This window comes from Ranitomeya imitator, chromosome 4 (assembly GCF_032444005.1).
Source record: "Ranitomeya imitator isolate aRanImi1 chromosome 4, aRanImi1.pri, whole genome shotgun sequence".
NCBI classification, from domain to species: domain Eukaryota; kingdom Metazoa; phylum Chordata; class Amphibia; order Anura; family Dendrobatidae; genus Ranitomeya; species Ranitomeya imitator.
The window spans coordinates 521,130,543-521,156,468 of record NC_091285.1 but is presented as its reverse complement, the minus strand read 5'-3'; the positions used below and the strand labels follow the sequence as shown (position 1 = coordinate 521,156,468).

General features: G+C 45.7%; 1 protein-coding gene across 3 annotated transcripts in view; it reads left to right on the top strand.

The window, feature by feature from the left end:
• CRTC3 (CREB regulated transcription coactivator 3) overlaps window positions 1–25,926 on the top strand; it is a 198,258-nt gene that overhangs the window by 44,289 nt on the left and 128,043 nt on the right. The window lies entirely within an intron of this gene.

Sequence of the window (25,926 nt, the reverse complement as noted above, 5' to 3'; positions counted from 1 at the left end):
GGCAATAACAACCTGTATTTAGTGATTTTTAACTTTGGGGCTGATGGCACTCTTTTGAAGGGGGTTGTTTTATGATTAAATAAAGAGGGAGATTATTCACATTTTAGTAATTGTTTCTGCTCTGTGTAATAGAATGCAGAGCTGCTCTGTCAGTCGTTCTGGCTTTAAGTGTATTGTAAAAATGAATGTATGAGTAATATATGGAAGCATGGTAATTACAATTGAATTCTCATGCTTAGAAAACTTTCGACCATAGTGATAAACTAAAGGCTAGGCTGAATCCCTATGTTTCCCCCTTGTAAAATAATACTTATACTCCTCTCTGGTGCCAGCGCCTTTCCTTCAGTGTTGGCACTGGTGTCCCGGGGTTTGCTTGACATTTTTGTGTCACGCGATCCCTGCAGCCTGTCAGAGCTGACTTGACTCTGCCCACTTTTGGACGAATCACATACAGCAATGTAAGGAACTGAGAAAGCAGCAGCATTTTTTGTCTGGATGTATGTGATGCATCCATAGGAGAGGAGAGTGAAGCCAACCCTTATTGGCCCAGGAGAGCCAGTGCCATTTCTGCTGGTGCCGCATCAAAGAGGAGTAAAAGCATTCTAGGGATTCAGAAAGGGTTGTCCGAGCAGCGGACAACCCCTTTTAAAATAAAGAATTTAAAAGTTGAAAATTTATAGTGTACAATGATCCATAAAAAAGCATATTTTCAGACTGTACACACTAGACTTTGTACAGTGTATATGGATTTTGCTCCAGGGGAAATGTGACTTATCTGTGTGGGCACCATAGTTATTAAGCATTCCCTGTGATGTGTCAATGGGTGACTGGTGGGATTGTGCAGTGATGGACTGTGGCTCAGTCATTGTGAGGCCGTGCGTCCTGCAAAACTCAGGAGCCTGGAGTACATAGAACAGCCGCTTCTGTGTTCAGTCTGTAAAAAATGAATTCCTGAAGAGAGGGGATTCTTGCAGCATCCAGTATTGCAGTTGTGTGATAGATAATGGAGACAGAGAGATCTGTCTATCTAATCTATCTGTTGTGGAAGGTCGGCTCACTTAGCTGCTCCTTGAGGTAGAACACAGGCACACGTGTGGTTAGTCTCTGGGTGGTTTATTGCATCATAAACCAAAAACCCAAACTGGTAATGGATAAACAGCTTTTCTGGCTGAAATGAAAATAAAAAGTTCCTATACAGTCCTGTCCAGTTCCTCCATCACATAAGGCAGCTCTGGCAGGAGCTAGCAGTCAGGAGGCTTCCTTTCCTCCACACAGACAGCTGGACATTTAAATCCCTCCAGCCTCACCCTGGAGGTGGAGATATGGTGGGTAGGCGTCCCGCCCATCTCTGACCTACCCACCATGAAAGCCAGGAAAAAATATAGCCACTGGATTGCTCTCAGCACGTTTTATGCTGGAGAAAGCACTCATGGCTTTCACATCATGGAGGAAAGTAACCATTGTGACACACATCTCCCCTCCGATACGGCACCAGTGTCCCTGTCACACTTATGTTCGATCTCTCTGTATGGAGCAAAGCCAAGTGCATCTAATTGACACATAACCACTAGCATGACAATCGTGTAATTACAACATGTGTGCCGGACACTGTCTGATTCGGCAGTCTGCTGTTCCATACAGGAACTGTAGCCTTTTGACCTGGACAACCCCATTAATGCATTTATCTAGGGCTAAACATCATGTTTGCAATTGGGTTTCATACAAAATTTCTCTGCTCCCTCCTTTCTCTTATTCTTTCTCTTTCTTTCTTTCTCTACTTTGTATTGCGATATGCCTTTCACTTTCTGTATAGATTTCACTTTCTGTATGCATTTCACTTTCTGTATGCATTTCACTTTTTCTATTCCTTTCACTTTCTCCATTTCCCTCACTTCCTCATTTTCCTTCACTTTCTCCATTTCCTTCACTTTCTCCATTTCCTTCACTTTCTCCATTTCCTTCACTTTCTCCATTTCCTTCACTTTCTCCATATCCTTCACTTTCTCCATCCTCTTCACTTTCTCCATCCTCTTCACTTTCTCCATCCTCTTCACTTTCTCCATTTCCTTCACTTTCTCCATTCCCTTCACTTTCTCCATTTCCTTCACTTTCTCCATTTCCTTCACTTTCTCCATCCTCTTCACTTTCTCCATCCTCTTCACTTTCTCCATCCTCTTCACTTTCTCCATTTCCTTCACTTTCTCCATTCCCTTCACTTTCTCCATTCCCTTCACTTTCTCCATTTCCTTCACTTTCTCCATTTCCTTCACTTTCTCCATTTCCTTCACTTTCTCCATTTCCTTCACTTTCTCCATTTCCTTCACTTTCTCCATCCTCTTCACTTTCTCCATTCAGTTCACTTTCTCCATTTCCTTCACTTTCTCCATTTCCTTCACTTTCTCCATTCCCTTCACTTTCTCCATTCCCTTCACTTTCTCCATTCCCTTCACTTTCTCCATTTCCTTCACTTTCTCCATTTCCTTCACTTTCTCCATCCTCTTCACTTTCTCCATTCCCTTCACTTTCTCCATTCCCTTCACTTTCTCCATTTCCTTCACTTTCTCCATTTCCTTCACTTTCTCCATTTCCTTCACTTTCTCCATTTCCTTTACTTTCTCCATTTCCTTCACTTTCTCCATTTCCTTCACTTTCTCCATTCCCTTCACTTTCTCCATTCCCTTCACTTTCTCCATTTCCTTCACTTTCTCCATTCCCTTCACTTTCTCCATTCCCTTCACTTTCTCCATTCCCTTCACTTTCTCCATTCCCTTCACTTTCTCCATTTCCTTCACTTTCTCCATTTCCTTCACTTTCTCCATCCTCTTCACTTTCTCCATTCCCTTCACTTTCTCCATTCCCTTCACTTTCTCCATTTCCTTCACTTTCTCCATCCTCTTCACTTTCTCCATTCCCTTCACTTTCTCCATTCCCTTCACTTTCTCCATTCCCTTCACTTTCTCCATTTCCTTCACTTTCTCCATTCCCTTCACTTTCTCCATTCCCTTCACTTTCTCCATTCCCTTCACTTTCTCCATTCCCTTCACTTTCTCCATTCCCTTCACTTTCTCCATCCTCTTCACTTTCTCCATTTCCTTCACTTTCTCCATTCCCTTCACTTTCTCCATTCCCTTCACTTTCTCCATTCCCTTCACTTTCTCCATTCCCTTCACTTTCTCCATTTCCTTCACTTTCTCCATTTCCTTCACTTTCTCCATTTCCTTCACTTTCTCCATCCTCTTCACTTTCTCCATTCCCTTCACTTTCTCCATTCCCTTCACTTTCTCCATTTCCTTCACTTTCTCCATTTCCTTCACTTTCTCCATTTCCTTCACTTTCTCCATTTCCTTCACTTTCTCCATTTCCTTCACTTTCTCCATTTCCTTCACTTTCTCCATTTCCTTCACTTTCTCCATTTCCTTCACTTTCTCCATTTCCTTCACTTTCTCCATTTCCTTCACTTTCTCCATTTCCTTCACTTTCTCCATTTCCTTCACTTTCTCCATTTCCTTCACTTTCTCCATTTCCTTCACTTTCTCCATTTCCTTCACTTTCTCCATCCTCTTCACTTTCTCCATCCTCTTCACTTTCTCCATCCTCTTCACTTTCTCCATTTCCTTCACTTTCTCCATCCTCTTCACTTTCTCCATCCTCTTCACTTTCTCCATTCCCTTCACTTTCTCCATTTCCTTCACTTTCTCCATTTCCTTCACTTTCTGTTATGGCTGGCAATCAGGCAACACAGCGTGCAGTAATCAGCGCACATACAGAGATCTGGCAATAACCAAAAACAATAGGACAAGCTCTGAGACGTGGAATCTCTGTAGACTGCAGTACCTAATCTATCCTCACACAACTATAAGCAGCAGTGGATTGCGCCTAACAACTACCTATGCAACTCGGCACTGCCTGAGGAGCTGACTAGCCTGAAGATAGAAATACAAGCCTGACTTACCTCAGAGAAATACCCCAAAGGAATAGGCAGCCCCCCACATATAATGACTGTTAGCAAGATGAAAAGACAAACGTAGGAATGAAATAGATTCAGCAAAGTGAGGCCCGATATTCTAGACAGAGCGAGGATAGCAAAGAGAACTATGCAGTCTACAAAAAACCCTAAAACGAAAACCACGCAAAGGGGCAAAAAGACCCACCGTGCCGAACTAACAGCACGGCGGTGCACCCCTTTGCTTCTCAGAGCTTCCAGCAAAAGTTAATAGCAAGCTGGACAGAAAAAACAGAAAACAAACTAGAAGCACTTATCTAGCAGAGCAGCAGGCCCAAGGAAAGATGCAGTAGCTCAGATCCAACACTGGAACATTGACAAGGAGCAAGGAAGACAGACTCAGGTGGAGCTAAATAGCAAGGCAGCCAACGAGCTCACCAAAACACCTGAGGGAGGAAGCCCAGAGACTGCAATACCACTTGTGACCACAGAAGTGAACTCAGCCACAGAATTCACAACAACTTTCTCCATTTCCTTCACTTTCTCCATTCCCTTCACGTTCTCCATTCCCTTCACGTTCTCCATTCCCTTCACGTTCTTCATTCCCTTCACGTTCTCTATTCCTTTCTCTTTTGCTCTCCCTCAAAAAAAACCTAAAATGTAGACTACTCCTTTTAGCATGGACCTTCGCAGCGCAGTGTATATGTCCGTACATCACTTAGGCAATGTGCACACGTTGCAGATTGTATGCGTTTTTGCTGTGAAAACACACAACACATCTCATTGAATTCAATGGGGTTCTGCAATGCTGTGCTACTGCGTATTTTTCCACGGCGGAATTGCATCGCGGAAAAATGCGCAGCATGCTCATTCGTTGTGCGGAATCACTGCGATTCCACACACATAGGAATGCATTGATCCGCTTACTTTCCGCATGTGGCTTTGCCCACCATGCGCAAAGTAAGCAGACCATGTGTGGATGTTACCCAGGTCTGGAGGAGAGGAGACTCTCCTCCAGGCCCTGGGTACCATATCCCTGATTAAAAAAAAAAAAAAAAAAAAAAAAAGTTATATACTCACCTTCCGGCGGCCCCCGAATCCAGCCCAGGCCTTAGTGATGCTCCCGTTCCCAGTGACTCTGCGACAATGACCTGTGATGATGTATCGGTCTCGCGTGATGCTACGTCATCTGGGGTCATTGTCGCGAGGCATCACTCGGAACGGGAGTTGCCGGGAGCATCGAGGATTGGGAAGGCTGCGGGGGCCGCCGGAAGTTGAGAATATCACAATTTTTTTATATTTAACATTATATCTTTTTACTATTGATGCTGCTGTGTCTCCTTATTATGTACACCATGTCCATTTCTGTACAAATCAGTGATGTGTGAGGTAGAAAATGGCCACACGACCTTAGGACACACTAGAACTCCATGACTAGCCCCTCAGATACCACTATTGTCTTGCCTCAGCCCCTTCTGGCTGAAGACCATTGGGCGATGAGGGAAGAGCTGGATTGTTGTATTAGCTCTCATTGCTTGCCATCTGTTGGGCGGCCATTTTTAATGGCGCTGTAGCTTGTACGTTGAGGCTCCAGCCCAGGGGATCTGCTAAACTTGCCCAATGGGCATTATAAAAAGAACGGAGTGGTTGTGATCTTCTGTTCCCATGGACACGTTCCATGGCTTGGTGTCCCCAAGGAGCGCTCATTACTATTGAGGTATTTGTAAGTGCAGCCATGTCACACAGCTGCTGGGACCAGATGGGTCGTGAATGAACATTACACATGCTTGTTACTGTGATGTAACTGCACGCAAGACATTATCTTATTGGAAACTATTATTTGACCAGGTTCTGTGACTGTAATGGCAGTATTTGTGGGCTGGTAGTGATATTGGCTTTGGTCACCCCACAATGTCTCCTCGTATAGGGAATGGCTACTGTGCCTGAGATGCAATTGCTATCATCTAGGACTTTCCAAACTGCCACCTTTGCATAGATTTCCAATCGTAGGTGCCTTTTTTTTTTTTTTTACTTCCGCAGGACTGGCGCATAGCAAATGTGGTGCCAATATTCAAAAAGGGCTCTAAAAGTGAACCTGGAAATTATAGGCCAGTAAGTCTAACCTCTATTGTTGGTAAAATATTTGAAGGGTTTCTGAGGGATGTTATTCTGGATTATCTCAATGAGAATAACTGTTTAACTCCATATCAGCATGGGTTTATGAGAAATCGCTCCTGTCAAACCAATCTAATCAGTTTTTATGAAGAGGTAAGCTATAGGCTGGACCACGGTGAGTCATTGGACGTGGTATATCTCGATTTTTCCAAAGCGTTTGATACCGTGCCGCACAAGAGGTTGGTACACAAAATAAGAATGCTTGGTCTGGGGGAAAATGTGTGTAAATGGGTTAGTAACTGGCTTAGTGATAGAAAGCAGAGGGTGGTTATAAATGGTATAGTCTCTAACTGGGTCGCTGTGACCAGTGGGGTACCGCAGGGGTCGGTATTGGGACCTGTTCTCTTCAACATATTCATTAATGATCTGGTAGAAGGTTTACACAGTAAAATATCGATATTTGCAGATGATACAAAACTATGTAAAGCAGTTAATACAAGAGAAGATAGTATTCTGCTACAGATGGATCTGGATAAGTTGGAAACTTGAGCTGAAAGGTGGCAGATGAGGTTTAACAATGATAAATGTAAGGTTATACACATGGGAAGAAGGAATCAATATCACCATTACACACTGAACGGGAAACCACTGGGTAAATCTGACAGGGAGAAGGAGTTGAGGATCCTAGTTAATGATAAACTTACCTGGAGCAGCCAGTGCCAGGCAGCAGCTGCCAAGGCAAACAGGATCATGGGGTGCATTAAAAGAGGTCTGGATACACATGATGAGAGCATTATACTGCCTCTGTACATATCCCTAGTTAGACCGCACATGGAGTACTGTGTCCAGTTTTGGGCACCGGTGCTCAGGAAGGATATAATGGAACTAGAGAGAGTACAAAGGAGGGCAACAAAATTAATAAAGGGGATGGGAGAACTACAATACCCAGATAGATTAGCGAAATTAGGATTATTTAGTCTAGAAAAAAGACAACTGAGGGGCGATCTAATAACCATGTATAAGTACAGTGGGGCAAAAAAGTATTTAGTCAGCAATAGTGCAAGTTCCACCACTTAAAAAGATGAGAGGCATCTGTAATTTACATCATAGGTAGACCTCAACTATGGGAGACAAACTGAGAAAAAAAAAATCCAGAAAATCACATTGTCTGTTTTTTTTATCATTTTTTTGCATATTATGGTGGAAAATAAGTATTTGGTCAGAAACAATCAATCAAGATTTCTGGCTCTCACAGACCTGTAACTTCTTCTTTGAGAGTCTCCTCTTTCCTCCACTCATTACCTGTAGTAATGGCACCTGTTTAAACTTGTTATCAGTATAAAAAGACACCTGTGCACACCCTCAAACAGTCTGACTCCAAACTCCACTATGGGGAAGACCAAAGAGCTGTCAAAGGACACCAGAAACAAAATTGTAGCCCTGCACCAGGCTGGGAAGACTGAATCTGCAATAGCCAACCGGCTTGGAGTGAAGAAATCGACAGTGGGAGCAATAATTAGAAAATGGAAGACATACAAGACCACTGATAATCTCCCTCGATCTGGGGCTCCACGCAAAATCCCACCCCGTGGGGTCAGAATGATCACAAGAACGGTGAGCAAAAATCCCAGAACCACGCGGGGGGACCTAGTGAATGAACTGCAGAGAGCTGGGACCAATGTAACAAGGCCTACCATAAGTAACACACTACGCCACCATGGACTCAGATCCTGCAGTGCCAGACGTGTCCCACTGCTTAAGCCAGTACATGTCCGGGCCCGTCTGAAGTTTGCTAGAGAGCATTTGGATGATCCAGAGGAGTTTTGGGAGAATGTCCTATGGTCTGATGAAACCAAACTGGAACTGTTTGGTTGAAACACAGCTTGTCGTGTTTGGAGGAAAAAGAATACTGAGTTGCATCCATCAAACACCATACCTACTGTAAAGCATGGTGGTGGAAACATCATGCTTTGGGGCTGTTTCTCTGCAAAGGGGCCAGGACGACTGATCCGGGTACATGAAAGAATGAATGGGGCCATGTATCGTGAGATTTTGAGTGCAAACCTCCTTCCATCAGCAAGGGCATTGAAGATGAAACGTGGCTGGGTCTTTCAACATGACAATGATCCAAAGCACACCGCCAGGGCAACGAAGGAGTGGCTTCGTAAGAAGCATTTCAAGGTCCTGGAGTGGCCTAGCCAGTCTCCAGATCTCAACCCTATAGAAAACCTTTGGAGGGAGTTGAAAGTCTGTGTTGCCAAGCAAAAAGCCAAAAACATCACTGCTCTAGAGGAGATCTGCATGGAGGAATGGGCCAACATACCAACAACAGTGTGTGGCAACCTTGTGAAGACTTACAGAAAACGTTTGACCTCTGTCATTGCCAACAAAGGATATATTACAAAGTATTGAGATGAAATTTTGTTTCTGACCAAATACTTATTTTCCACCATAATATGCAAATAAAATGTTAAAAAAACAGACAATGTGTTTTTCTGGATTTTTTTTTTCTCAGTTTGTCTCCCATAGTTGAGGTCTACCTATGATGTAAATTACAGACGCCTCTCATCTTTTAAGTGGTGGAACTTGCACTATTGCTGACTGACTAAATACTTTTTTGCCCCACTGTATATAAGGGGACAATACAAATATCTCGCTATGGATCTGTTTATACCAAGGAAGGTGACTGGCACAAGGGGGCATTCTTTGCGTCTGGAGGAGAGAAGGTTTTTCCACAACATAGAAGAGGATTCTTTACTGTTAGGGCAGTGAGAATCTGGAATTGCTTGCCTGAGGAGGTGGTGATGGCGAACTCAGTTGAGGGGTTCAAGAGAGGACTGGATGTCTTCCTGGAGCAGAACAATATTGTATCATACAATTATTAGGTTCTGTAGAAGGACTTAGATCTGGGGATTTATTATGATGGAATATAGGCTGAACTGGATGGACAAATGTATTTTTTCGGCCTTACTAACTATGTTACTATGTTACTTCCGCATTATTCTTTTCGAACGCCTCATCATGGACATATGATAAAACCATGAGAGACATGTATTATTACTATCCTAAATGTTATATATTAAGATATACTTACCTTGTAATGTCTTCACATCCTGTTCTGTCCAGATGTGTCCGGATCCCAGGATTCCAAGTGGCAGAAGTTCACCGACCGCCATATTGGGACATCCAAGTGATGGGTGTCTCAATATGGAAACAGCTGGTGGTACTAGCCTCTTGAGCGGTACACCGTCGTAACACACACACACACACACACACACACACACACACACACACACACACACACACACACACACACACACACACACACACACTGTATACGCCGTACGCAGGCTCTTGCGCGGTACCACCAGCGGACACCATCGCAAACACGCCGCCGCCGGGATCAGCCGAATGATTCACTGACGGTCGCCATCTTTGTACAGGAGGAGCGCATGCAGTGTTTTAATGTGACCGCCGCTATCTGTGTGCACAAAGATAGCGGCGGTGTGATTTACTGCACCTGCTCGAATTCCGCGCAGGCGAAGTGAATCATTCGGCTGATCCCCGCAGCAGATGTGCGACGTGTCTACAGGCAGAGGAAGCCAGTCACATTAAAGCGGTTTTCCCACTAACGAAAGTTCATTGTCTGTGTCTGACCGTGTACGGAGCATACCACATCTGCTGCGCAGGGGAGGAAGCAAAAGACAATACTGACATTACAGCAGGAGATCACAGAGGATTCATTTTGTCAGGTAAAATGTTTCGCCTACTTTTTCTCTAGTTGCCTTCCACGACAGCCCAGGAGGTTGTCTCCATACCCTAATGGGGGACAGGAAGCACAAGAGGTTAAAAACCACTCCCACCTCCCATTAACCAGTGTCTTTCCTGTTCCCCATGGGGCATAGAGAGGTTCCTGGTACGCTGCGCCGCCGGCTCTAGCAGTGATACCTTAATCTTGTGCCGGGAACTGGTGGTCGGGCTTCCGCCTCCATTTTTCTGCTCCCGTCTCCTTCGGATTCTGGGACTGCATTCCTGGTCCTCCTGCTTCCCCTTGCGGGGGTAAAGTGGACCAGTGATCCCCTGCCAGAGGCCTCCTTGAGCTCTCCGGCATCTCCCCCTCCTGTGCGCGCTGTTCGGCGACCCGGAAATCACGTGGTGCTTCGGCGCTTCACTTCTGGGTTGGGCTCTCCTGTACAGGAGCGTTAATACCTCTGGGATTCTGGACCTCCGAACGGCGTGTGAGGCACGCTGCATCCTCGCACGCCTGCCTGGGACTGCGGAGGGGGAGGTGACGGCTAATTGCCAGGCGCTGGGGCAGCATTTATTTTTTTATATAAAGCTGCAGAAGACGTCTCGGGTAAGCCTGCTCAGCATGGACATTTCTTGCCCTGCAGCTGCAGAGCCCAGAGCTCCCCAAGCCCCAGTAAGTGTGGCAGGGACTGGTCCCATTTAAGGGTGGGTTTAAAAGTATACCTTCTTATACTGCTCCCTCTCTCGTTTCAGTGAGACAAGCCTGTCCATAAATCCACCACTAAACGCAAATGTGCTGTATGTAATGAAAAACTGCCCTTAAAATGGGAGAAAAAATTGTGCCAACCCTGTACGGACAAAATAAACCGGGCTGAACATCCTTCGCTAATAGAAGAGATACGTTCCTTGGTCAGACAGGAGGTTCAAACCTCTTTAGCCACGTTTGCCCCTCCCCCGCCGCCACCACCACCCTCACCTGGTCCATCGCTTCCCAAGAAAAGGAAGATCCAGGAATATTCTGACTCAGATTCTGATGGCTCTTATGCATCATCCTCAGTTAAATGGGAGGATGTTCTACCTCATAAAACGTCCGAAATCAGAAAATATCTTTTTTCATCTGAACATATTGAAGAATTGGTGTCCGCAGTGCGGAATACTATGGGGCTAAAAGAGGAACCCGTTCCTCAGACTATACAGGATGAGTTATTTGGCATACATACTGATAAACAACTTGGCTTTCCCGTACATAAGAGTATCATTGATATGCTCAATAATGAGTGGGAACTTCCAGAGAAACGGCTTACCACCCCGCCAGACTTTACACAGGTTTCCTCTGGATGAGGATTCAATTAAATGGAACGTCCCAAAAATAGATGTTCAGGTGGCTAAGGTGGCAAAAAAGACTGTCCTGCCGTTCGAGGACTTCTCCCAGTTAAAGGACCCCTTAGATAGGAAGATTGAAAGCCTACTCAAAAAATCCTTGGAAACTTCCACCTCGGCCCTCAAGCTCAATATTGCATCTACCTGTGTAGCAAGGTCTCTCTTCCGCTGGATGGAAGAAGTAGAGAACCACATCTCTCAGGGTACTCCGCGAGACGAGGTGTTTGACTCCTTGCCTATTTTACATAGAGCAACTGGGTTTCTTGCAGACGCCTCCATGGAGTCTATCCGTGTAGCCCCCCCCCTAAGAGTCACCACCCCGTCATCTCTGGAGACTCAAAAATTGATGTCGGGGTTATAAGATCTAATGACCTCGAGAGCAATTTCTATGGTCCCAGTAAACTAACAGGGAAGGGGGCATTATTCCCATACATTCATGGTAAAAAAGCCCTCCGGATAAGCCCGGATCATAATAAATCTAAAAGCTCTCAATCAATACATCACTTACCGCAAATTCAAAATGGAGTCAGTAAAATCAGCCATCCCTCTGATAGCTCCTCATTCATATATGGCAACAATAGATCTCAAGGATGCCTATTTTCATATCCTGAAATTTGCGGTTCAGTTTAATCACAAGATTCTACATTTTCTGTACAATGTTCTTCCCTTTGGGATCTCCTCGGCCCCAAGGGTTTTCTCCAGAGTCATGGCGGAAGCTGTATCTCATATCAGGAGCCAAAACGTCGCCATAGTACCTTACCTGGACGACCTAATCATTGGTCCTTCCGCTGAAATTCTCAAACAGAGGGTTGCCAGAACTCTGAACATCTTACAACTCTTGGGTTGGGTACCCAATCTAAAGAAATCTCATGTTTTGCCATCAAAAATGATAACCTTTTTGGGGGTCCTGTTGGACTCGGAAAACCAAAAAACTTTCTTACCAGAAGATCACTGGAAGAAATTGATATCCAAAGTCCTAGACTTCAAAAAACAAAGGTCCCCTACTCTGCGGATAGCGATGTCTCTTCTAGGGTCGATGACGGCCTGCATACAGTCAGTCCAGTGGGCTCAGGCCCATTCCAGAGTTCTGCAGGTATGCGTTCTGGAAAACTGGAATGGAAATCCAAACTTTCCAAACAGAAGAGTATACACTCCAGGGAAGGTAAAAGCCTCCTTAACCTGGTGGGTGATCCAAACAAACCTTCTCAAAGGTGTGGACTGGATACAAACTCCACTGGTAACAGTAACAACAGATGCCAGTCGAAGAGGCTGGGGTGCTGTTGTGTCGCAACTCCCATTCTAGTGTCACTGGAATCAGAAAGAAAGCTCCAGTTCTTCCAACCTCAGAGAATTGATGGCAGTGGAGAAGGCCCTTCTAGCTGCCAACAGTCTAATCGTAGGTCAACATGTCAGTGTACTCGGACAATATAACGACTGTAGCGCATCTCAAACACCAAGGGAGTCCAAAATTCAACTACCTGAGAGTTGTATCAAGCAGAATTTTTTGCTGGGCAGAAAAACATCTCTCATTATCAGCAATACACCTCAAAGGGTCGGTAAATGTTCAAGCAGATCTCCTAAGTCGTCACGACTTACAACCAGGAGAATGGAGCCTGAAGACAGAAGTTTTCAGGATGTTGATGAACAGATGGGGCCTTCCCGACATAGATCTGTTAGCTTCAAGTTAGAATGCACAGGTCGAGACCTATTTCTCTCTAAAGCCCAGAGACCAATCTCAGGGAGTAGACTCTTTTGCCCATACATGGAGGTTCTGGTTAGGGTACATATTTCCTCCAATACCGTTGCTTGCAAAGACCTTTTGGAAGATCCGAGACGATCAGGTCCCGACTATCCTGGTAGCTCCAGCATGGTCGAAGAGGAGCTGGTACCACCTCATCAAGAAATTACAAGTGGATGGTCCATTCTTTCTACAAACGTCAGATGATCTTCTCCTGCAGGGTCCCTTTCACCATCCGAACCCCCAAAAATTCAAACTGGCAGCCTGGCTATTGAAGCCCAGGTGCTAAGAGCTAAAGGACTCTCAGAATCCGTGATCTCCACTTTACAAAAGTCCAGGAAACCTGTCACTATCGCTATATATAGCAAAATTTGGAAAAGGTTCTCCTTGTGGTGTCACCCTTGTAATCCTGACCCCTGCTACCCTAATATCTCACAAATATTAGATTTTTTACAAAAAGGGCTGGAATTGGGGTTAAAACCGAGTACATTAAAGGTTCAAGTATCAGCCTTGAGTTCTGTCTTTGACCAAGACCTGGCAGGTCATCGTTGGATAAAAAGGTTTATGGTCTCCGCATCAAGACATCATCCAAAACAACAAATCTTTGTGCCATCATGGGACTTAAACATAGTCCTAAAGGGCCTTACGGCTCCTCCATTTGAGCGCTATCCTCTTGTTCCTCACAGCTGCTGTCCTGCAAAACTGCCTTCTTAGTTGCCATATCTACTGCAAGACGAGTGGGGGAAATACAAGCCCTTTCAATCAGGGAACCGTATCTTAGCATAAGGGACGATTCCATTGTGTTCCGACCTGATCCATGTTTTCTTCCAAAGGTGGTGTCAGAGTTTCACCGAGCACAGGATATAGTCCTTCCATCCTTCTGTCACAATCCTACAAATCCGGAAGAACATAGATTCCATACATTGGATGTACGTCGTATAGTTTTACACTATTTAGAACAAACTAAATCTTTCAGAATTGACCAAAATCTTTGTTAATTTATCTGGCCGAAACAAAGGCAAAAAAGTAGCAAAGAGTACCATTGCCAACTGGATAAAAAAGGCCATAACTGAAGCATATTTAGCTCAGAATGTCGCCGTACCTGCAGGCCTAAAGGCTCATTCCACCAGATCTACTTCAGTCTCCTGGGCTGAAAGGTCTGGTGCATCCACGGAGCAGATTTGCAGGGCTGCAACATGGTCTTCTCTACACACATTCACTAAACATTATAGATTGGACTTCTGGTCCAACCGGGATCTAGTCTTTGGCCGGAAAGTTCTCCAGGCTTTGGTCCCTCCCTAAATACAGAATTGGTTGGAATTCCTCCTGGGCTGTAGTGGAAGGCAACTAGAGAAAATAGAAACCGAATTACCGGTAAGAATAATTCTAGGAGCCTTCCACGACATTCTTGGATATTTTTCTGAGAACCTAAAGGTAACCGGTGCTATGGGTTCAGCTGTAAGTCACTTGTTAATGGGAGGTGGTGGGGGTTTTTTAACCTCTTGTGCTTCCTGTCTCCCATTAGGTTATGGAGACAACCTCCTGGGCTGTCGTGGAAGGCTCCTAGAAACCGAATTACCGGTAAGAATAATTCTATTTTTTAAACAATATTTTACCCCACAAAATGTATCCTCTGCGATCTCCTGCTGTAATTTCGGTATTGTCTTTTGCTTCTTCCCCTAACCAGGAGCTGTGGTATGTTCTGTACACGGTCAGGCATAGACAATTTTTTAAAATGAACTTTCGTTCAACCTGCCCCTATCGTGACATTACCGCCCTCCCGATACGATAGCATTGGGCCTCCATCTAGTATTCTACAACTGGCGAGAGAATCTTAGCTCCAACGCCTAACTTACCGCAATGATAATCGGTGCATTCTGATAGATGTATTAGCCGCCTCCTCACGCCACTAAAATTATGTCCCCAAATACTCGCCATTATTATATTTCGCACATTTTACACTTTAGTCACTCGTCCTAATCTAGACACTTCATAGAACTGTGTAGTGAGACGTAAATTATTCATCTTTTCATTTTATTGAAGTAACTTTTTGATGATTTGATATTTATTGATGGTTTTTGTCACAGCAAAAGCTTTAGATCCTTCTAAGAAGTCACAAACGTTTCAACTTGTAAACTCCTCTAGAAACTTTATTCCGGGAGATATATATATATATAGGAATCTGCATCTCTTGCCAGAAAAAGCAGGCCAAAATGGTTGCGGATTTGTTGCGGTTTGTCTTGCGTTTTTTGATGTGCGGATTTGCCTTAGTCAATGTATAGCCAATGGGTGCAGAAATGCTGCGTTTCCGCACAAAGAATTGACATGCTGCAGATAATAAACTGCTGCGTTTCTGCCCTGACTTTTCCGCAGTATGTGCACAGCAGTTTTTGTTTTCCACAGGTTTACATGGTACTGTACCCCACATGGAAAACTGCTGCGGACCCACAGGGCCAAATCCGCACCGTGTGCACATACCCTAAGGCCACTAATAAAGGGCAAATTGCTCCTGGAAACTATACGAGCACCAATGATGCATTGAGGCCATTTTGTTTTTAAATCCCCTTGATGATTTAACCCATTTGGAATGTTTCAATTTTCATTTTTGTGCTTTGATTTTTTTTTTTTTCCATTTCCTTCTTTTAGGAATGAATTCTATTGCGGGGGAAAAAGTTACATGGGAGAGAAAAAATTAGATTCTAACTTTCTTTTTTTTTTTTTTTTAAATTGGGGTGTGGAGGGTCTTGTTTTGACATCATTCATTGTGCAGTTAGGCTATGTGCACACTTTGCAGATTCCACTGCGGATTTTTCCGCAGCGGAATTGCAAAATCCGCAGTGAAAACCCATCGCGGTTTTTACTGCGGATTTATCGCGGTTTTTACTGCGTTTTCTTCTGCGGATTTTCAACTGCAGTTTTCTATTGGAGCAGCTGAAAATCCGCAGAAAAGAAGTGACATGCTGCGGAATGTAATCCGCAGCGTTTCCGCGCGGATTTTTCTGCAGCATGTGCACAGCGTTTTTTGTTTCCCATAGGTTTACATTGAAATGTAAACTCATGGGAATCTGCTGCGGATCCGCAGCGGTCAAATCCGCTGCGGATCCGCAGCAAAATCCGCAAAGTGTGAATATAGCCTAAAAATTATCCGATAATTTGGATTTTTGGATTTCCCGGGACGTCTACAATTTACCATTTTGTACAGTTTTTGTTTTGATAAATTTTGATAGTTTCTTAAAAAAAAATGTATCTTTTTACAAGCATGGAGTGTGGTAACTTTTGGTAATAAAGCTGTAGAACAGCTTGTTTTTGCTGGACAAATTGATGGGTTTTACTGGTAGCATTTTGGAGTATATATTACTTTATCACTTTTTTAAATCACATTTATTTTTTTGTGACGGCGAGGTAACTGATCAGCTGACGGATCATATTTGGTTTGGGTGAATAGTTTTGGATGGAGAAGTATCAATAAAACAGAGGTGAAGGACTGTTTTCTGGTAGTCCCTAGATTATACAGGTAGGGAAACTTGGAGCAGCAAACAACTATTTGCTTCCATATGGCATGTGCTGTGCTGGAGATTAACCATGATTTGTATGGCAAAGTAGTTTGCAGTTCAAGTTAACACCTTTGTACCCAGCGAGGTTACAATTTCTTTTCTCTGCATGTAGCCTGTAGGAATGGAAAGGCCTATGTCCATTTGAGGCTCATACTTTAAATGGGCTGCCCACTGCCTTCATTTTAAAAACTAGTGATTTAAGAATTTAAAAAAATAAAAAATACATGTGCCACCAAATACCCCACTGCAAAAAGTACTTCAACAGCAGAAAATGTCCATCTATACGATAAAACTGGGTATGTATTATTTTTTGGGGATTTCTCTAAATCCTTTTTTGCACATTTCCCCCCTGCTTTGCTAACCTAATCCCTGCATCTCCGGATTGGCCATTGTGTGAATTATAGGGTCCCCAGTAATCGGGGCATGGAGAACTGATCTCACAGAGCGTGCCTGTAAAAGTCGCAGTTTGGGTTCAGGCAATTTTTGACACTGCTGGGCAGGGCCGTATTTAGAGTTTCTGCTGCCCTAGGCACTTTTAGTGCTGCCTCCCCCTTTGGTGAGTATGACACTATCGGCAGTGACTTTGGCAAAAATCGCTGATGTGAAAGTCGCCTTTTGCAGCAGATCCGACAGTTTTTCCGCATCTGCCGCGTAATGGATCACTTAGGGCAACACTGCGTTCGGCCTCATTCATTCCCTATGGGACTTACAGACATGTGCGGCTCTTGCGGTTTTGCCGCCATCCGGCAAATGCGGTACTTGCAGCAATGAGAAAAAACACTACTAGCAGTGTTTTATGTATCATCGTAAGTGCAAAACCGCAATTGCCGCACATGTTCGCAAGTAGCCATCATTACCTGTCCCTGCACCTTGCTAGCTCATCCCTATCCAACCCTCCCTGACCTAAAACTACACTATAAAGCTTCAGAAAAGCAATTTATTAACTGCCATATTCCTATGATAATGAGGGCTCTAGGCTACGGCGTAGACTGGGACGGGCAGTCTCCGGGTCTCCATCCTCTCTGTGCACACCCTCAGTCCCTGCCTCACTGCCTGTGCACAGACCACCCTCCACCGCACCCGGTAATCACCGCTCGCAGTAGCATACCAGCAGAGGTGTATCTAGGGTTTCTGGCACCCGGGGAAAGAATTCATTTTGGTGCCCCCCCTCCGCCAAGGACATATGTGATTTGCACACTCAGTCATGTGCCCACGAGCTCCTCTCCCTAATGCTCTCAATGTTCAGTGAAAAACTAAGAGAAGCAGAAGAGAAGCTCGATGTCGCAGGACCATAAGAGTATGTGTCCACGTTCAGGATTGCATCAGGATTTGGTCATGATTTTTCATCAGTATTTGTAGCCAAAACCAGGAGTGGAACAATTAGAGGAAAACTATAATAGAACCATATGCTCCACTTCTGTATTTATCACCCACTCCTGGTTTTGGCTACAAATACTGATGTAAAATACTGACCAAATCCTGATGCAATCCTGAACGTGGACACACACCCTAAGTCTGAAAAATCGCATATGAGTGACGTGTCCATGTGACGACTACTGGAACTTGCAGAGCTGAATCCTGACATCGCAGCTTCTGAATTCTCACAACGCATGCACTGCACTTTTAGGATTCTCCCTTGCCGGTGGACAGTCATGTCAGCACAAGTATGTGATTTGTAGACTTCTGACCACATTCTGACTAGATGTGCCCGGCCTCGCTCAGTTCATTTTCATTGACGGAGGTCACGCATGTCTAGTCAGCACGTGATCGCATTAATGTAAATCCCCAGCATGAGAGAATCCTGACAGCGTGCAGTGTGCACTGTGAGAATTCAGAAGTCTGCAGTCACAAAGAATGACTGCAGACTCATCACAAGCCTGGACATCCCCTTTAAAAGGGACTCTGTCACCTGAATTTGGAGGGAACAATTTTCAGCCATAGGGGTGGGGTTTTCGGGTGTTTGATTCACCCTTTCCTTACCCGCTGGCTGCATGCTGGCTGCAATATTGGATTGAAGCTCATTCTCTGTCCTCCATAGTACACGCCTGCGCAAGGCAAGATTGCAGATTGTGCAGGTACAGTATGTACTACGGAGGACAGAGAATGAGCTTCAATCCAATATTGCAGCCAGCATGCAGCCAGCGGGTAAGGAAAGGGTGAATCAAACACCCGAAAACCCCACCCCTATGGCTGAAAATTGTTCCCTCCAAATTCAGGTGACAGTGTCCCTTTAAATCTCCTAACATATATAAAAACATGAGAGTTAGCATCACAAATAACATTTACATCCAGGTACCTGATAGATGACGTCGCCTCTGGAGCCGTTCTCCTTTTCTTCATCTTGTCCAGATCCCATGATGAGTTTTCTCATCCACAGCCGTCTCTGCAGACTTCCATCTTCGCCGCTCTTTTGCAGAAAGTCTCCACATGACGCCCTTAAAGATACAAGTGTCATTATAATGCTCCCAAATAAATAATTGCCCCTCACTATATTGTCTGCACAAAGTATGACCCCCACACTGTCCCTCTTATGGTACATGCTCTTCACACTGTCCTCTCCTTTCTATACCAGTCCCCTCTTCACACTGTCCTCTCACACTGTGTCCCCCTTATAGGGCCCAGTATTTATACTCCATATTTATACTCCATCCTCCCACCCTGCGTTCATGCCTCCCCCATCCTTCTCCCCTGCAAGCATGGCTCCCCCATCCTCCCACTCTGCGTTCATGGCTCCCCATCCTTCTCCCCTGCGTTCATGGCTCCCCCATCCTTCTCCCCTGCGTTCATGGCTCCCCCATCCTCCCACTCTGCGTTCATGGCTCCCCCATCCTCCCACTCTGCGTTCATGGCTCCCCCATCCTCCCACTCTGCGTTCATGGCTCCCCATCCTTCTCCCCTGCGTTCATGGCTCCCCATCCTTCTCCCCTGTATGCACGGCTCCCCATCCTTCTCCCCTGTGTGCACGGCTCCCCATCCTTCTCCCCTGTGTGCACGGCTCCCCATCCTTCTCCCCTGTGTGCACGGCTCCCCATCCTTCTCCCCTGTGTGCACGGCTCCCCATCCTTCTCCCCTGTGTACACGGCTCCCCATCCTTCTCCCCTGTGTGCACGGCTCCCCATCCTTCTCCCCTGTATGCACGACTCCCCATCCTTCTCCCCTGTATGCACGGCTCCCCATCCTTCTCCCCTGTATGCACGGCTCCCCATCCTTCTCCCCTGTGTGCACGGCTCCCCATCCTTCTCCCCTGTATGCACGACTCCCCATCCTTCTCCCCTGTATGCACGGCTCCCCATCCTTCTCCCCTGTATGCATGGCTCCCCATCCTCCTCCCCTGTATGCACGGCTCCCCATCCTCCTCCCCTGTGTGCACGGCACCCCACTTTTTTCCCTGTCATACTTACCTCTCACCGGCGCGCAGCACAGAACTTCCTGGCATCTCAGCGTCTTCCTTCCTGTCTTCAGCGGTCACATGGTAGCGCTAATTAAGGGTGATGAATATGCGCATATTCATCACCCTTAATGATCGGTACCATGTGACCGCTGAAGACAGGACGGCGCTGAGACGCAGTTGCAGCCACCGCTGGAGGAAGGTGAGTATTACGTCTTCAGGGAGGGAGGGAAGGGGGCGGGAAGGAGGGAGGAGGGGGGGGCGGGAAGGGGGGAGGGAGGAGGGGGGGCGGAAACTTGACCCCGGAGTTTTATAAAATAAAAAAAAAAAAAAAAAGGAAAAAACCTAGCTCAAGGGCGCCCCCCCGCATCCCGCCGCCCTAGGCACGTGCCCTCAAGTGCCTAGTGGCAAATACGGCCCTGCTGCTGGGTGAAGCACATTGATTTCTTGGAGAAATTGTTATCTGCCATTGGGGTTCGCAGGTAAAGCACAATGCCTGTTACCAATTAATGTAAAGCAGTATTTGCTTATCCCCAAAATGCACCCTCATCTACACTTAATAGACCAAAGTATTAGGACATCCCATTCTAAATCCATAGGTATGAATAAGGAGTTAGTGCCCACTTTGCAGCTATAACAACTTCCCCGCTTCTAGGAAAGCTACTTATAAGATTTTGAAGCGTGAGTGCGGGAATCTTTGCCCATTCATCCAGAAGAGCATTTGTGAAGTTGGACACTGATGTTGGATGAGAAGCTCTGGCTCACAATCTCTGCTGTAGTCCAGCCCAAAAAGTGTTTGACGGCTCTCAGCGGCCAGTCAAGATCTTCCACACTAAACTCGCCCAACTATTCCTGTATGGATCTTGCCCAGAGCAGTGGGCTACGGTTATTTTTTAAGAGAAAAGGATCTTCCCCCAAACTATTCCCCCGAAGATGGAGGCATTAAGTTATCCTTTGCAGCATAATGGAGACTAGGGCAGCGGCAGAGACGGTGCTGGTCTTGGGGAGGGTAAGTAAAGCAGTTTGGTTATTTATTCGGATTCCCATGACAGCACTACGAGAGAGGGGATCCGCCCTTGAGGAACAGGAAACCTACAGATACAAAAGGGCGGCACCTCTCCCCATGCATCAGTTGGTTTCCTGTTCCTGAAGGGACAGGATCCTACAGAAGGAGTTAATGGAAATTGAATTCTCAATTAAAGAACTCCTCGTATATCTACAGGGTCACCATGTCAAAATCCTCTCCGACAACCAGGTGGCAGTGGCCTATGTGAATCACCAGGGTGGAACACGCTCCAAGTCCCTGATGGAAGTAGCGGATCGCCTGCTCCAGACAGCAGAAAACCATTTTCTATCTTTATCCGCAGTTCACATAAGAGGGAGAGAGAATATAAGAGCAGACTTTCTAAGTCGAAGCACCTTAAAACAAGGAGAATGGTCTCTGAACACAAAGATCTTCAACCGGATTGTCCGCATGTGGGGTCATCCAGAAGTGGACTTATTTGCCACCAAGCACAACAGAAAGACGATAAATTTCTGTTCCTTAAATCCCAGGGAATATCCACTGGCAGTGGATGCCTTCCTGATCAGATGGGATTTCCGATTGGCATATGCGTTCCCCCCGCTCAATCTATTGCCGCTGGTGGTCAGAAAGATAAGGGAGGATCAAGCGAGAGTCATACTGATCGCTCCGTTCTGGCCCAGAAGAGCTTGGTTTTCCTGGCTCAGGACCATGTCCGTGAAAGACCCCTGGGTGCTGCCGGACATTCCGGACTTAATTCATCAAGGTCCGATCAACCATCCACAAGTGAAGGGTCTCCATTTGACGGCATGGTTTTTGAGAGGTCATTGTTAAAAAGCAGAGGTTTTTCTCCAAACCTAATTGATACCCTTATGAAGAGTAGGAAAAACATAACTACTAAGATCTACTCTAGAACTTGGAGGAAGTTTCTGGCCTCTTCAAATTTTAATATTGAAGAGGGTATACCAATCAACCAGATTCTAGAATTCCTGCAGAGGGGGCTAGAGCTAAATCTATCCACAAGTACACTAAAAGTACAAGTATCAGCCCTGGGGGCTCTATTTTCTTGTAACATTGCGGGTAACTACTGGGTATCAAGGTTTATCAAAGCATCTAGTAGATCCAGACCTATACACAGGAATGGGTCAATGCCTTGGGATCTCAATCTAGTCCTTTCAGCCTTGACTAAGGAACCATTTGAGCCCTTACATTCAGCCTCACTTAAATTACTATCCCTCAAAACAGCGTTTTTGGTGGCAATTACATCTGCTCGTAGGGTAGGAGACATACAGGCTCTTTCTAGGCTGTCCCCTTATTCAGAATTTCTACAGGACAGAGTAGTCCTCAGACCAGATCCAGCTTATTTACCAAAAGTGGCCTCAGATTTTCACAGATCTCAGGAGATAGTGTTACCGTCATTTCTCCCTAATCCTTCTAATTCCAAAGAGGAGTTACTCCATACATTAGATGTTAGGAGATGTCTATTAGAATATATATCACTCTGATGCTTGGAAGAGAGAGGATGCGTTGTTTCTATCCTTCCAAGGTCCCAGGAAAGGTCTTAGAGTTTCAAAGTACACGCTAGCGAAGTGGATTAGGGAGGCTATCTCTCTGGCTTATACTGCAGGTGGAGGTCCAGCTCCGCAGAATCTGAGGGCACATTCCACCCGGGCCATGGCTACATCCTGGGCTGAAAGATCTAGAGTTTCGATCGACCAGATATGTAAGGCAGCTATGTGGTCATCCCCTTCCACCTTTTTCAAGCACTATAGGTTGGACTTGGGGTTCTCTTCTGATCTCACCTTCGGGTTAAGGGTGCTGCAGGCTATAGTCCCTCCCTAAGATAGTTTACATCTCTGTAATTCTCTCGTAGTGCTGTCATGGGAATCCGAATAAAGCATTAAGCTACTTACTGGTAGCGGCATTTTTCGGAGGCCCATGACAGCACCCTTAGTTCCCTCCCTATTCACGTGGGGGTTGCACTTCCTATAATGTATATAATGATAGATAGATCTCACGTGTGGTATATAGTTCAATATGATGGATTATTTTTGTACATAAACTGTATATAATGTATATTTGTGTGCTACTAACCGCAGTAGTCCTCTCAGGCTCTGAAATACAACTGATGCATGGGGAGAGGTGCCGCCCTTTTGTATCTGTAGGTTTCCTGTTCCTGAAGGGCGGATCCCCTCTCTCGTAGTGCTGTCATGGGCCTCCGAAAAATGCCGCTACCAGTAAGTAGCTTAATGCTTTTATACCTAGAAGTCTATGGGTAGAAATTAGTGATGAGCGAGTGTACTCTTGCTCGGGTTTTCCCGAGCATGCTCGGGTGGTCTCCCGAGTATTTGTAAGTCTTCGGAGATATAGTTTTCATCTCCACAGTTGCATGATTTACAGCTTCCAGATACGCTGAATACATGTGAGGAATGCCTGTTTGTTAGGGAATTCCCACATGTATTCAGCGTATCTGGAAGCCGTAAATCATGCAACTGAGGCGATTAAAACTAAGGGTACAGTCACACTAAGCGACGCTGCAGCGATACAGACAACGATGTCGATCGCTGCAGCGTCGCTGGAGAGCTGTCACACAGACAGCTCTCCAGCGACCAACGATCCCGAGGTCCCCGGTAACCAGGGTAAACATCGGGTTACTAAGCGCAGGGCCGCGCTTAGTAACCCGATGTTTACCGTGGTTACTAGCGTAAACGTTAAAAAAACAAACACTACATACTTACCTTCAGCTGTCTGTCCTCCGGCGCTCTGCTTTCCTCTGCACTGTCAGCGCCGGTCAGCCAGAAAGCAGAACGGTTACGTCACCGCTGTGCTTTCCGGCTGGCCGGCGCTGACACAGGATGCAGGAGGAGTGCAGAGAAGCACAGTGCCGGGGACAGACAGCTGAAGGTAAGTATGTAGTGTTTTTTTTTTAACGTTTACGCTGGTAACCAGGGTTAACATCGGGTTACTAAGCACGGCCCTGCGCTTAGTAACCCGATGTTTACCCTGGTTACCAGTGAAGACATCGCTGGATCGGCGTCACACACGCCGATCCAGTGATGTCAGCGGGAAGTCCAGCGACGAAATAAAGTTCTGGACTTTCCTCAGCGACCAACGATCTCCCAGCAGGGGCCTGATCGTTGGTCGCTGTCACACATAACGATTTCCTTAACGATATCGTTGCTACGTCACAAAAAGCAACGATATCGTTAACGATATCTTTGTGTGACAGTACCTTAAATCTCCGAGCAATAACAAATACTCGAAGGTCACCCAAGCATGCTCGGGAAAACCCGAGCAACGACTATACTCGCTCATCACTAGTATAAATCTGATGAAATGGGACAACCCTTTTAGCATCTCCTTTTATTGGAGCTAACTGGGCTTGATCAACCCATGAAAAGCAATTCCACTGCATGATTTCTCCATCACCAAACTTTATAGTCAGGCCGATAATGGTCTCCTGGTATTCACCAAACCCAGACTCATTCATCAGACGCCAAATAGAGAAGAGCGATTCGTCACTTCATAGAACGCCTTCTGTCCTCCATAATCCTATGGTTCCACCACTCCATCCCACGCTTGGTATTGGAAGGCCGCATGCAGCAACTCTGCCATGAAAACCCATGCTATGAAGCTGCCAGCTCACTTTTTGTGCTGATGGTAATGCAAGAGGAGGTTTGGACTAGCTATTTGGGCAGCAGAACGATGGCCAGTATTATTCCCTATGTGCCATCATGCTCTTCGACCCCGCTCTGTTACATCGCCTGCCGCGTTGTGGCACAGTTCCTCTGATTCCTAAATGCTGTGAGACTTTTAGCTTATAGCGTATCCTATACACAGTAAGTTTTGGTATCTGGGTCTCAATACCTAAAATTAGATAAATGTCTGACCTTATGATATTCACAGCAGACCTTGGTAGACAAGAATGTCTGCACAAAAGAATCTAAACAGAAAGGGCAGTAAATCTTCTGCCTTAAGGGGAAAAACCTTTAGAGCCAAACCTCCTTCATATGCAGGCTAAGAAATACAGGCATATGGCTAAAAGCCGCCAGCTCCCATCCCCCTTCTATCAAGCACCTGTAGTATAAGCGGCCATAAGAATCCAAAGAATGATGTGCACTTGTCACAGACTTACCGTATATTACTTACATGCTAGCCACCTTAGGGAGAGACCCAAGTTGGGCTAAATGTAGCGGGACGAAAGAGACCGAAAAGCCCTCTACTTAAAGGAAATACATAGTGGATGCTTTCCTGAAACGGAAAGTACTTGCAAGCAGCATAATACAAAGAATAGCAGGTTTACCCAGAATCCTTTGCAGTAGGCGGAGCTATGCAAATCATCTCTTTCCACCCCTGTCTAATCCACAGCGCTTGGAATCGCCAAGCGTGCAATGCTGCGGATTAGTTTCTAAATTTACACAGCCAACCAATTCCTACCTGTGGACACGTGTTTCGGGCTTTAGGCCCTCATCAGCACAGGGCTGGAATTGGTTGGCTGTATGGAGTGGGGCTCGGTGAGCAAGCGATACATACATGCTAGCCACCTTAGGGAGAGACCCAAGTTGGGCTAAATGTAGCGGGACGAAAGAGACCGAAAAGCCCTCTACTTAAAGGAAATACATAGTGGATGCTTTCCTGAAACGGAAAGTACTTGCAAGCAGCATAATACAAAGAATAGCAGGTTTACCCAGAATCCTTTGCAGTAGGCGGAGCTATGCAAATCATCTCTTTCCACCCCTGTCTAATCCACAGCGCTTGGAATCGCCAAGCGTGCAATGCTGCGGATTAGTTTCTAAATTTACACAGCCAACCTTCCTTTAAGTAGAGGGCTTTTCGGTCTCTTTCGTCCCGCTACATTTAGCCCAACTTGGGTCTCTCCCTAAGGTGGCTAGCATGTATGTATCGCTTGCTCACCGAGCCCCACTCCATACAGCCAACCAATTCCAGCCCTGTGCTGATGAGGGCCTAAAGCCCGAAACACGTGTCCACAGGTAGGAATTGGTTGGCTGTGTAAATTTAGAAACTAATCCGCAGCAT